This window comes from Pezoporus occidentalis, unplaced genomic scaffold (genome assembly GCF_034315485.1).
Source record: "Pezoporus occidentalis ecotype Australia unplaced genomic scaffold, CSIRO_AGI_Poc_V1 ctg96, whole genome shotgun sequence".
Taxonomy (NCBI): Eukaryota; Metazoa; Chordata; class Aves; order Psittaciformes; family Psittacidae; genus Pezoporus; species Pezoporus occidentalis.
The window spans coordinates 1079309-1094587 of NW_026916325.1; positions in this window are offsets into that span (position 1 = coordinate 1079309).

Consider the following 15279-nt stretch of genomic DNA (forward strand, 5'->3'; position numbering starts at 1 on the left):
GTGAAAATAGTTCTGCCTGCCAGACAGTTCAAAACCTCTTTGTTGAAAGTTGCTGCTGAATTCAGGTCACAGGCATTCAAAGCACTTGGAATGCAGTGTAGTTCTTTTCATGGTAGCAGGGCAATTAACTAAATCCATATGATCCCTAAGCCTCATTTACTTTTGCTGAAGATACTGCATAGAATATATAGGCTTGTTCACAGAGCCACAGACAAATTTAGGTTGGAAGGGACCTCTGGAGATCATCTCAACCACTCTTAGCGCAGAGCCAGCTTTCAAATTGCATCTAACTCAAGTCTTTGATCAAGCTGCTCAGGGCTCTTCTAGACATGATCCAAATATTTCTAAGGCTGGAGATTCCCCGGTGTCTCTGGGGTGCTTGCTATAACAAGCTTGTTACAGCACTAAATTTTAAGCAATCCATCTTCCCTTTTCCAGTCTTTGTCTTCTTTTAGTCTCTATGCTTACCAAATGTGAACTAACTAAAACATCTATGTGTAATAAATGACTAACAGGCATAGCGATTCACTCAGTCTTACAGTAATCTATTACAGAAATCTATCTATTTCTGATAAAAAGCTAGTTAAGAATAACAGATTACATTTAAATAAACAAGTCTTCTTTAAACACATCATGAAGTTACAAAATACTTACACATCCTGCTTTACTCTTGAATAGTATTTACAGTTAAGATGTTACATTTCAGAGTCACATAATAAAGCTAAGTGTTAGCCGTATCTGCTTATCCGTAGATTTTAATGTACTTGGAAATAAGCCTTGTTAACAACAAACACAGCACCCCTTCTGCCGTTACTAACTGGGTACAGTGCAGAAGTTGCAGTTGGTTGCTCAGGCAGCTTCTCAGTCAAATGAAGCCATTTAAGAGGTGACAAATTATTGCAGAAACTCACAAGAAGTATTGCTTAAGTTGAGAAGTCCACAGTGTAAAAGTTAAGTGTGAGCTGCACACACATAACATTCTGTGTAAAACATCCATGGGACAACTGCGAAGTTTCACAAGATAGATTTCCTGGACAAACAAATGGACAAACAACAAAATAGGTAGCCTTGTACCTTAAGGCAATACAAGCAATGCAGATTACTGATTTTGCTTCCTGAATTTTCACACAGAAATACTTGGTAAAGTGCATGATGAATCATTTCATTACAGTTTGGGGATGTATCAGAGGCAGGAAAATAACAAACTCTTCTAGTTCTTTTGTCAGGGGAATTCTAAAGTCTTGTTCAGCAACTTCTCATCTAGTTGCTTAAAGTTATCCAGATTCTAATGGATTTTACTGTCTTTATCATTGGCAAGAACAGATGAAAATTAAGTGTACAAGATGAAAGTGCCTTTTGAAGTGGAAAATTAACAACCAAAGTGCACTTTGAGTAGAGTGTATTTAGTTTACCTACGGCCATCAAACTTCATATGAAAACAAAACGATGGGCTTGACAAAAGTTTTATTTGTTCTTTTTTATTTCTGAAAAACCTGTGGGATCTATGCTCCTTGACATACCCATAAATTACCTGGAAAACTATGTAAGACAGATCACAGTTATTGGAGGTATTCGAAATTATAGCTGATTGTGGAGAATCCCAGAATCATCCTGAAATACTGAATGACTGCATCTGGAATATTGTGTCCAGTTCTGGGCCCCTCAGTTCAAGAAGGACAGGGACCTGCTAGAGAGAGTGCAGCGCAGGGCAACGAAGATGATTAAGGGAGTGGAGCATCTCCCTTATGAGGAAAGACTGAGGGAGCTGGGTCTCTATAGTTTAGAGGAGACTGAGGGGTGACCTTATTAGTGTATATAAATATATAAAGGGGGAGTGTCACAAGGATGGAGCCAGGCTCTACTCAGTGGCAAACAATGATAGGACAAGGGGTAATGGGTACAAACTGGAACACGAGAGGTTCCACTTAAACTTGAGAAGAAACTTCTTCTCAGTGAGGGTGATGGAACACTGGAACAGGCTGCCCAGGGAGGTTGTGGAGTCTCCTTCCCTGGAGACATTCAAAACCTGCCTGGACACATTCCTGTGTAACATTATCTAGGTGTTCCTGCTCTGGCAGGGGGATTGGACTAGATGATCTTTTGCGGTCCCTTCCAATCTCTAGCATACTGTGATACTGTGATACTGTGACTGCATAGTAAAACTATAGATAAATTTCATTATTGACAAATGAGAGCTAATACGTAGAAGAAAAATAACCCTAACTGTACATGTATATTTAGTATGTCTTTACTAGCTATTACTACTCAGAAAAAAAAGATATAGTGGAATGTGCAGACAGTCTCTGAAAACAGTAATTCAACATTCAACAGCAGTGAAAAAAAAAAGGAGAAAAAGTAAGAAATTATTGGGAAAACTGATAGTGTATTTCTATAATCCACAGTATGTCCAAATCTTTAATAGTGAGTGGTACTCTGTTAGTTCTACCTGAAAACAAATGAAAAAACCCAAACCAACCAATCAAACAAACAAAAAAATAGAATGGAACTGGAAAACACAGAAAAAGCATGATCAGTGTGAAAACCTTCATATGAGAAAAACCTCAAACAGACTGAGACTTCTAACTGAAGAAAAGGGATGATTAGTGGGAACGAGATATGAGTCTATAAAGTCAATGGTAGCATAAAACAGGGGAAAAGGACTATTCATAGAAATTTCAGAGTGGCCATATTGGTTCATACTCAGGTCACTTCAGTCCAGTGTCCTATCTGACAGCACTGGAAAGCTCGGGCATATTGTAAAGAGAGTAAGAACAGGATAAAACATGTGCATCTCCTAAGTCTCAGTCCACAATGATTTCTTGTTTGGTTACTGTCTAGGTATTCAGTATTTCTGTGGATTTCTATATTCACTAGATTTCATTCCAGTCTCCCTTTAATTCCACATAAACTTTTAGCACCCACAAAATTTAGGAACAAAGGATTTCACAGTTTAACTTCAGTAATTTTAAATCTCGCTTTATTTGGAGCCAGTGCTCTGTTTCGATGCCTCCCTTTCTTGTATTAAAAAACACAGTGAACACTCAATCCCTACATAACCCTGCCAGGCTATTCATGTTTCTCAGACCTCTATCACAGCTTGATCAGGCATCTGTTTTCCAGGTTGAAGAATCTCAGTTGGTTGACTTCACAACAGAAGCAACTCCATACCTCTGATCATCCTTAGTGCCCTTCTCCAAGCCTCTTTTAATTCCACCATATCCTCCATAAGATAAAGGATCAGGAGTGCATGTAGCAGTCAGGTTGGTTCACATATTTATGCAGCAATGTATTTGGTTTTTTATTTCTTTCCAAATAATTTTAAGATTCAGCTTGGGTTTTTGACTTCTGCTGATCACTCATATTTTCACTGAACCATCTATCATATCTTGAAGAGCTGGCTTCTCTGCAATAACAGTCATTTCAGAGCCCATCATTTTAAATGTGAAGCTAGGACTATATTTTTTCCCCTCTGCAGCAGTTTATGTTACTTCAAATCGAATTTCAACTGCCAGTTTATCGCCCCATCTCACAAGGTCCTTCTACAGTTCTTCAGCTGTGGTTCTCATTTTTACTAGTCTAAATAAGTCAGTATCATTGGTAAAGTTTGTCACCATGCTATGCATTCCGTTTTCCAGATCATTTTCAGATGTGTCAAATAGGACATAAGAAACACCTTGCAGGACAAGAATTGAGGCGTATCACTGAAATTAATGCTCCAGAAGCATAGTACAAACAAAATATAGTCTTTTTCATGTATAATTAAATTGTGCAACTAATGGTAGCATGTACTGATGAGGCTCAAAGGCTTCAAGACTAAGATAAGATTCAGGAAGGCTACCTCCATATCCTATTAAGCACAATGCCTTGATTGCAAACTAAGAACCAAAAAACTGCAAAATGTTGTTGTCAGAAACTAGAGAGTACCAAGTGAAGGACTATTTAATATTTGTGGTGTTTCTTATACACTTTCTCTAAGCATCAGATATTGGCCACTGTTGGAGACAATATATTGTGCCCATCTATAAATAGATCAGACATACACACCTTATCCAGTACACCCATTTTTCCATTCTTTGATTAGATGTGTATTTCAGATTATTATTAATGCTTTAAAAATATGCTGTATTTTTACATTTTCAAGAAGATACTGGATTCTGAAATGTGCTACTGATGAAAAATAATCAAATCTAAATATTATTGAAATAATAAACAACTGGCCCTAAAAACTCCATGGATGAATATCCTCTTTAAATCTGTTTTTGAATGAATTCTTCCTTTCATTTTCATTATTCCTGTTTGAACTAATTACAAAATGTGTACCTGTCCAGTGACAAAAAAAGGTATGTTGATCTTTCAGGAGGCAGAACAGCATAATGGTGTGTTTCGTTCTAATGATAGAAGGTTTTGATTATCAGAGCAATTGGCTGGACTTTGAAGAAAACATTATTCCACGGCAGTTACATCCCCTAAGTTTTTTAAAACTAAAATGTCTTATTTGGACATCAGAAACTGTTTCCTGTAATGGCATTGCAACCAAAGATATTATATGTGTTAGCAAAATATCTACTCCTAATTATTCAAATATGCAATCCATGACTAAAGCTCTCTTCCAGACACACATTCCTCTGTTTATGTATATGAGCCATGATAAATATCTTCTGAATTCTTTAATTTAGTATGATTGTAACAAATTTGGCAACCATGAAGCAAGATTTACATATCAAGAAATAAAATGTATTGCTTATACTGTAAGCACTGGGAATTAGCACATTATAATTGATAGATGCATTATTTTTTCTTTTTTTATTCTCCCCCACCATCATGATCTAATAAATAGTATCAGTCGTAGGCATGAAATGTGGGCATAAACTACAATTGTTTAGTCAAGTGTCAAAATCTGTTTGTTGGGGGTTCACTTTTGGCAGGCACATAGAACTAATAATAAGTAGCTGAAGTGTGTCACCAAGCATGTGGGCAACTTACGTGTTCCCTGTTAATTTTGTAAAGTCTCCAGATGTCATGGCTGTTAATATAAATAATGTGGGTGAAAGCTGTTCCTGTTTTCTCAAACGTTGGGAAAGATTAAACTTCTGAACTACAGGAAAAACTCTTATCTTAGGTCTTAGCTGTCACTCCAAAATATGATTTACTATCATCAAAAAAGTGAAAACTTTTTTATAATGTATGTATCACATCTGTAGAAGCCTTCTATTTTGGAAAATGAAATTCTTATGTTTCTTTGCTTCTAGGTTGCAAAACATCTGACAAGTATATCTAGGAAATCTAGATGAGGTATATATCTAGTACAGCTAGATCAGAACAGCTAGTAACGTCCTGATTTAATGTACTGAACTTCATTTTTTCTGACACAGTTTGCATAACTGAGCTTTTAAAAACTGTGTTTTCATGCATTTAATATAGAACCATTGGGAGCTGATTATGACTTATTGTGAATAAATTATCGACTATATTTAAAATGATAACAAAAAGATGAATGATGTAAACAAAGTTGACAAAGCTAAAACTTGGAGAATTACAAAAGCAGGAATACTGTTGCTAGTATTTGAGGAAACTGTAGGCTATAATGATGAAATACTCTAAATGGCTCAGATTCAAAATCCAAATACTTTTCCCTGCAGAAGCACAATTCACAATTATCTGTTGATTTTGCAGTATTAAATAATAATACTTGGGAGATCTTGTGCAGTATTTTTAAGGTGAAACCAAGTAAACCTAAAATGTTTTATCCAAATTAATTTTAAACATAACGGATGGCACTTTCCTCTTATTATCTTTTAATGTTATCTTAGAATGAGATTCTGTAGTTACAATAAGATATATAAAATACTATAAATTGAGATTCATCTTTTAATTCGTTAGCATGTAAGATTGTGAAGGGTAGGAAAAAGAAATGATGTGGTATGTGAAAGAATGGGGGTGATGATAAAAAATGCTATAAGACCATTAATATGAGCAATCCTCTACTTGTCAAAAATAAATACAGTAAAAATAAATAATATCTATTCTTATTTTTAGGAAGGGAACAGCATAGAATGTTGCTGTTAGGCAACGGTTCTACAACATAGGAGCAATATAGAATTCTTCCTTTTTATTTCTTTAAAGCTGCAACAGACAATAGGTTGTCACGATAACAATCACTGGCCATTTTCTCATTTTCTTGAAAAAAAATAGTGGCTCTTTGAGTAGTTTTATGTATAAGATGCTTTCTGACATGAAGTTGCAGTGTACCTACAGTGTAATTTATATACATATATTTCTTTACAAAAATCTTCTTCACAGACACAGGAAAACACTTGAAGAAAGGAAAAGTACCTAATGTAGGCAGACACAAACATACAACATACATTCACCAGACCTCAGTTCTGCCTGCTGAGTGGGCTGGATGGGAGTATAATTTCCTGTGATCCCAAGTTTTCCTGACAGTGCTGTAAATAGCAAGAGCATTGTATCTGTCTTCAGCAAGCCCCAGGAATCAGGTATAGCATACAGGTAGCCAGGCTACTCCTCTCCACTATTGCACAGCATGTAGTGATTTGATATAGCTGAAGGTCAACACTATAAATGAGACATCCTAGCAACTGGTAAGTGGTTTCCACACTGACTGCTTGCTAAAACAACTGCTAAACTATGTTGATTTAATAAGCAGTTTGCTTTTGAATTCAGCAATTATTCTTTCTAATCTATTTTAATATATTCCGGTGTTGCTAGTTTGAAGGAGAGATGGAATTTCAGTAATGTTCATGTTAGGAATAAAGATCAGTTAATCATTTTTATCAAATCCCCCTTTTAAAGGTTTTCCTTAAGAGAGCCTTAGGAGAAAAAAAAAGGGGGAAATTATGGCCTTGAAAAAGAAATTGAACAAGGTCTATAGGTCCATAAATTCAGGAAGAACTTAATGTTCTTTTTTCAAGAATCAGAAATTTATGTTCAATAAAAGCATTAGGGGGAAAAAACTTCTTTAAGAACATGGAACTTTTTCTTGAGGTTCATGGTGAACACTGAAAAATTAGATAGCTTCCGGCTCCTGCTTGGTCTAGTCTCGAACATGGTCAACTACCAACGTATGACACAAGGAAGACTGCAGGCATTTCTTTATACAAAATAACTTGTAAACTGATTGCATCATTCTCACATAAAAGATACACCAATTATATATATATATATGTATTTTTATACTTGGATAAATTTATTGTGTGTATGACAGTTATGTACATTTATATACATTTTATATAAAATGCATTCTTATGTGTAGATACAAGTATACATTAAAAATGACAGTTATGTAGGTCTTTACAAAATTCCTACATTCAAATCCCATTTCAACTACAGACAGAAATTTAGAATAGACTCAAGATAAGCAAAGCAAGTTGATTAAACATCTATGAAATAGCTCTGATGTCCTGTTAAACATCAACAAATTGGTAAAACAGACCAAACCACAGAAAGGCTAAAAAAAAAGTCAAACCACCTAATCAACTGCCTAAAAAAGCAAACTAAGAAGCAGATAAGTAACAGCCAAAAAATTTTATAAATTAAATTTGTAAAGACAATAAATCATTGAATACATGAGACTGGGCAGCAAATAATGTAGGTTTAACATTTTCATGTGTGTGTGCAGTTGCATATACACACACAAATTACGTATATACTAACTCATTTAAACAACTCACATAGACCATAACATAAATTTCTTAAGAGAAATAACAATCTCAGTTATGCAACTGTTCACATTAAATTAAGTGGGACAAAACACTTACTAGTCTATCATTAGTTTGAAATGGCATCAGAATGAAGGATCATGAATTACTAGTTGTTTTACAAAGGCAAGGAATCTAGAACACAGTATGACATTAAATCCTAAACCACTGCTTTCTTAGGATATTGTGCCTGAAAGAGATCATCCAGTGATAAACAAATGAGGTCTAAACTCTTTGCCCCTTCACTGTGTATCTAATTGTCACCTCACTTCTGTAATTTAAAAGTTGAATGTCCAGCATGGGAGACGCTCATCTAGATGGTGATTCATGTTAAGTCTCTAAAACAGAAAAGATGTGTTGCCATACAGTGCTATCTCCCCAGCTATAGAGAGACTGTAAAATGATTTGCAGTAACAATGACTTTTTTATAATAATTATTAGATTAGGTAGAATTATTTCCCTCTAAACTGCTGAAAGATCAACATGCTGCAAGTCCAAGAGGTAAACCTGCAATTAACCTATCACCCATTTCTTACCAAACTTATCTAAAAGATAAGATTAAAACCAGAGTACTGATTAACAGACTGTTAGAGTCAAATGATGGCACATGGACTGGATCTCCCGATGTTTTCTAAAACACATTATGTTCAGAAAAGGGAATAAAATCTAAATTAATGCAAATTCAACAGTGAAGCAACTGGGTCAGCAATGCAGGTCCCACAGATTTGAGCACCAGGACTGCCACTTTCACAATTAGTGATATTTATTATCAGTCTGAAAACTACAGGGTGCTTTTCATGTAACCTAATTTAGGACATCTGCATCTGAGCTAACCACTTAAAGTTCCCTTTATGTACAGCAGGGAAAATAGGCACTTCTGGGCTGACATTAAATTTTATTTTAGATGTTTAGGAAGAGATAAACGATTAAAAATGTCTATTTGTTTCAACTGACTATACTGGCAACATAGTGCAACTAACTCAAATGTAGAGGGCTACTCCAATGTCTAAATTTGATTAAGTGAATCTTAGCCCACGTGTTTGCAATTACATGCTAATCATTTGAGAAGTTAGTGAAATATTGCTTCTAAAAAGCCTGGAGAGAAAATAAAGCAATAAAAGATTGTGTAATGTACTGCATTGCAGCATGCAAGGTTGTGAACTTTAAAATATTTGTGTATAGGAAGCAGTTGGACCTGGGGGTAAATAAATCTGGGCTCAGGGACGCATTAGCTCTTACTATCCCATGTAAGCTCATTCAGGATTAGGAGTCTCTGTCTGGAATAGTATTAGGAAACACAGACATGTCTTTTGACCAACACTACCATTTTATTGACTGTTAACCAGTAGTTAAGCTGACACTTTTCCACCAGGCAAGCTCAGTGGGATCACAGGGAGAAACATTATCTTCACTGAGACTGATGCTTGCAACAGAAAATTAGTCTGAGCTGTCTGGGCTTCCTCTTGAGTTTCTCTATTGTGCATGCCTGCAGAATTGCTCCACTCAGAAATAAGAAAGCAGAACATGCTCTGCATTTATTAGCAGGCAGCTCTTCATGGCAAAAGGAATAAGGAACTACATCCCTCCTCTGTCTCCTCCATTCATAAAACAAGTAGTTAAGAGCACAGGAACTGTATGTTGTAATTGGCTTCGGGAAACCTCACAGTTAAGGTACTGAAGAAACGTAAAGAAATGTCTGTCTTACCTATATACATCACAAAAGCACATACACATCCTAGTATATGTGTACAGCATGTGATGAAACTTTGTCTAACTATGTATGCCAAAGTGCAGTAAATAAAAGGGAACAGGTCTAAATAGGTTTGCTGTACTCACAGACCTACTCAGTTCTTGTTTAGTTATTTGAAAATTATTTGTGCACACAAATTTTTCAACTGGGAAGATATTATCTCTTTTGACTTAAAATAGCCTTCAGAATAAAGCATTTTTCTTATAAAATTATTTTTTTATATTACTGAAAGGCAATGGATAATGTGTATTATAGAGGACTTTGGGTCTAAGGAACCTGAAGGTGCACAAGTCCATGGGACCTGATGAGATGCATGCATGGGCCCTGAGAGAACTGGCAGAGAGAACTGGCAGATGAAGTGGCATTATTTCTGAGAAGTTGTGGCAGCCCAGTGAATTTCTCACTGACTAGAAAAGGGGAAATATAATGCATAATGCCTGTTTTTAAAGAGAGAAAAAATGAATATCCAGGGAACTACGTGCCAGTTAGTCTCACCTCTGTGCTTGGCAAGTTCACAGTCCTGAATGTGAATTGCGGAAATCCAAGCACAAATACAGGCTGAGTAGAGAATGGATTGAGAACAGCCCTGAGGAGAAGGATGGGAGATCAGCATGACCCGGCAGTGTGCACTCACAGCCCAGAAAGCCAACTGTGAGCTGTGCTGCATCAAAAGAAGCATGAGCAGCAGGTCAAAGGAGGTGATCCTGCCCCTCTGCTTCTCTGAGACCCCACCTGGAGTACTTCCTTCAGCTCTGGGGTCCCCAGCACAACAGGGACATTAACCTGTTGGAGTGAGTCCAGAGGAGGTCACAAAGATGATCAAAGGGCAGGAGCATCCCTCCTGTGAAGACAGACTGAGCGAGTTGGGCTTACTCAACCTGGGGAAGAGAAGGCTGCAGGGAGACCTTAGAGCAGCTTCCAGTACCTAAAGGAGACTGTACCAGTACCTAAAGACCAGTACCTAAAGGAGCTAAAAGAAAGCTGGAGAGGCACTTTTCACAAGGACATGCAGTGACAGGACAAGGGGGAAAGGCTTTAAGCTGAAAGAGAGTAGATTTAGGTTAGGTATCAGGAAGAAATTCTTCACTACAAGGTTAGTGAGACACTGGCACAGTTTGCCCAGAGAAGCTGTGGCTGCGCCATCCCTGGCAGTGTTCAAGGCCAGGTTGATGGGGCTTTGAGCAACCTGATCTAGTGGAATGTGCCACTGCCTGTGTCTGGGGGATTGGAACTGGGTGATCTTTAAGGTCCCTTCCAACCCCAAACATTTTACAATTCAGTCATTATATGAAGTAAAATATATTCATCATTTATAGAATAGAATCATAGAATAGTTAGGGTTGGAAAGGACATTAAGATTATCTAGTACCAACCCCCCTGCCATGGGCAGGGGCACCTCACACTAAACCATGCCACCCAAGGCTTCGTCCAACCAGGCCTTGAATGCTGTCAGGGATGGAGCATTCACAACTTCCCTAGGCAACCCATTCCAGCGCCTCACCACCCTTACAGTAAAGAACTTCCTCCTTATACGCAATCAAAACTTCCCCTATTTAAGTTTTAACCCATCACCCCTTGCCCTACCACTACATTCCCTGATGAAGAGTCCCTCCCCAGCATCCTTATAGGCCCCCTTCAGATACTGGAAGGCTGCTAGGAGGTCTCCACGCAGCCTTCTCTTCTCCAGGCTGAACAGCCCCAACTTTCTCAGCCTATCTACATACAGGAGGTGCTCCAGCCCCTGATCATCCTCGTGGCCCTCCTCTGCACTTGTTCCAACAGTTCCATGTCCTTTTTATGTTGAGGACACCAGAACTGCACACAATACTGCAGGTGAGGTCTCATGAGAGTAGAGTAAAGGGGCAGGATCACCTCCTTCGACCTGCTGGTTATGTTCCTTTTGATGCAGCCCAGGATACGGTTGGCTTTCTGGGCTGCAAGCGCATACTGCCAGCTCATGTTCATTTTCTCATCAACGAACACCCCCAAGTCCTTCTCCACAGGGCTGCTCTGAATCACTTCTCTGCCCAACCTGTAGCTGTGCCTGGGATTTCTCCGACCCAGGTGTAGGACCTTGCACTTGGCATGGTTAAACTTCATGAGGTTAGCATCAGCCCACCTCACAAGCATGTCAAGAGTCCCTCTGGATGGCGTTCCTTCCCTCCAGCTTATCAACCAAACCACACAGCTTGGTGTCATCAGCAAACTTGCTGAGGGCGCACTCAATCCCACTGCCCATGTCAGCGACAAGGATGTTAAACAAGACCCATCCCAACACTGGTCCCTGAGGGACACCACTCGATTCTCCAGACCTTGTTAAATCTGATTAAAGGAGATTATAAATAATAGTAAGTTAAAATATCTAAGGGCTCTATTAGTCTCTGGGTTTATTAAAACTCATCCAACTCCACGTTGCTTTCATTTCTTTGCTTTTCATGCTGTTGTACAGCATTTACAACATACTACTGAGCTAGCAGCAGCCTGCAGTCGTATAATAATGAGCTAGGGACTATCCTTTTTTTCACAGTGAGTTGATTTTAAATTAATTTAAACTTACTGCATGATTTTTGGTTCACCTCCACTGAATGTCTCATTATTGAATGAAACAGCACCAGAGAATGACTTGAATTGTGCTGACCACCAATTTAGACATCATGTAGAACATGGGTACAAAAATCATGATCAGTAAAAAATATGAAAATGAAATGAAGATTAAGGATACAGTGTACAGTGCTGTATAACATGAAATAAACTGCCAAATTCTTAAAAATGAAATAGAAATCTATGTTGAAGTTGAAAATTTTATACACATAGCAAACAGTTGTCATTGCTATATAATACCTAATTTGGATAAACTAACAGGAGTATGGAATAATGCATTATTTTTTTCCATGCATCCCCATATACATATATATATTAAGCAACCACAGAATAATAGCTAGAAAAGTTGATAACGCTTATTTGAGACAACAGTATTGCAAAGGATCTGCTGCATTTGTTTGAAGTATTCTGGCTTGCTACAGAATGATGTTTATGACAGCAACATGAGAGTGTTCCCCCTTTTGCTTGGCTTACTTTGCTACCAGTGACAAACAAATCACAAGAGCATCTAAAAATATTAAAGTTCCCTTTCTCCTATATAAGATAATAAGCCACATTTGAACTTTAAAATATCATATGCACACAGCTACCCTCTATTCTGGTAAACCCCTCCTCTGGGAGCAGCCAGCCATTCTGGAAGAGGGCTTGTGCCCCAGGCTATTAGATGCAGCAGACAGCATGGTAGATTCCAGGACTGAAGGAATGAAGAGTGATGCAACATGATCACAGGACCCTAAGAAGGAAGACAGAATTGAGGGAAATTTAACAATAAGGGCTAACCACAGGTTAGGGTGGTGGAAGTTATTCAGGAAGGGTCAGGGAAGAAGAAATACTTCAGAATAGTATCTGATGTTGAGCTAAACCACCTAGTGTGGTTCTCACAGGTAAAGCGTTTTCAAGCTCTTAGAAGTCTTCAGAGGCAAGTTCTTTTCATCTTACTCATCGAATATAATAATCTGTTAGCACATGGATACCCCAGGTGCTCCCTGAGTTCTAACTTTGAGGGATGGCTCTTGAATTCTGCAGCAAGCACACATGGTGATGGGATATACTTGTTTACAAGCTTAGAAAGTGGTTGTTTGTTTTCTTTTTCATTTTTATCAGATAGAAAAGAATGAAAATCTATACAATCATTTCAGTATTAATATTTTTCATATTTTTATGTCTTTTAATATTTATAAATTCATATTTTCAAACTTACTTCAGATTTCTATGCTGGTACTGCACAGCTTGTTTTCAGTGTGGCACTACCTTTTTCACCACTGAATATGAAAAATGGGGTCTGTATTAATACTATGGGTCAGTATTTTTTCATGTATCTAAAGCCCTGTTAACTATGGAAATCATTGTAATGGGAAGTTACAGAAACCACAGATATAAATTACTTAATAATGACAAATTCATACCTAAGAAGCTCATCAGTGCCTGTTAAGTATCCTTTAAGTATCCTGATCCAGATGTACACTCCAGCTCTGCATGTTCCTAAACCTGAAACTACTAGAAAAGGAGGTGTTTTTGAAAAAGAAACATTGTGTAACTGCTTTGCTTTTCATAAGCCTTTCTTAAGCTGACATCTCTGATACCAGGTACCAGACTAGATGCTGTATGATGTATTTCGGGGAGAGAAGCAGCAATGTGATTTTGACAAACAGAGATGCTGGCAATAGAAAAAAATGACCTAGTATTACATGTGAAAAGACTTGTTTTCATTGCAAATGGAATTATGGAATAATTTTTCAACATTTTATTTAACATCTCTTTTCTCTGATGAGCATGTCTGTCTGTTGGGTTTGAACTTATTTTATGTCCAGTAGCCTAGTTTCTGAGATGTATCTCCACTTTTAGCAGTAAATCCTGCTTTTGCGATTATGGGCAAAGAGTGCTGATTCACTGCTGTTTTCTTAAATCAAATTATATTTAAAAGTATTACGTATGAAATACAGACTGTTATGAGAAGTCATTATGTCTCACAGTGCAGTTTCATTATATAAAGATAACTACCTACATGTCCACCAAGATCCGAGTACATTTTGTCCATAAGCAAGTAAACAGTCCTGCTGCAACTTTTATCATAGAATCGTATCATAGTATCATAGAAGCATAGAATGGTTTGGGTTGGAAGGGACCTTAAAGATCACCTAGTTTCAACTGTCCTGCCACAGGCAGGGACACCTTCCACTAGGCCAGGTTGCTCAAAGCCCCATCTACCCTCCCCACCATTTTTTAGTAGAAAGTACATTCACATGACACAGCACGGAAGTGTATTATAAACCATATAGAACTGTATGAGAAACGTTATTAATAAAAATTGCGTCAAAAATGCAAGAAAATGGAGTAAAATAATCTGATGTCCAAAAAAAAGATTAGGTAGTATCTTGCTTGTTTTGATTCATGATGGTAAGATTAAGTATTTAATTATTAATAAATCAGCTAACCTTGTGAAATTTGTGGCGTTTTCCTTTTATATCCTTTATTATTTACTATTATTTCTATAGCTGCATTCCAATTTTTTACTTGTCACCAATATAATATTTTCACAAAGGAAAATCACTCATGGATCAAATAAGCAAACAAAGCCCTACTGGAACATCTCAAGACTGCATGACCATTTTGACTTCACAGGAATTATTTTGTACATTGTAAGAGTTCTGCCCTGAGGAAAATGGCAAAGGAAAGCACAATGCTATGTTTAGGACATCTGCAGAAACTGAAATGCTTCTAAGTTTTGTCATTCCTAATCTTCTAAACCATTATTTACTTGAATCTTCTTGAATTTCTAAGCCATTGTTTACTTGCATCTTCTATTTCTCAGGTCCAGAATGTCAAGCTTTTATTTCCACTTGAGCAAATGCCTAACTTAAGAAAAGCAACTGGAGCAGCTTCCCTGGAAACAGCCCTACTGAAGGGAAACCTAGGCTTGTGCCATTTAGCTTTAGATGCTTTATTTAGGTGCCTAAACTCCAGTATATTTTTTTCTTGGCTTTTGGTAGGCAGGTTCCAAGCCTGAATCACCCTGTCAGGGCTTCTTTTGTGTTTTCACTGATACCAGAGGCAATGCAAGGAAACAGTCAAGTAATTTAGCTATCATCAAATGTAGGTATCTAAAGTTAGGCATTGCATGTGCTCCCCAGTTGACTGCACTATACCACATCAGAGATGATGTTACATAAATGGTATTTTCTTTACATTTCATTCTATGAGACTGAGAAA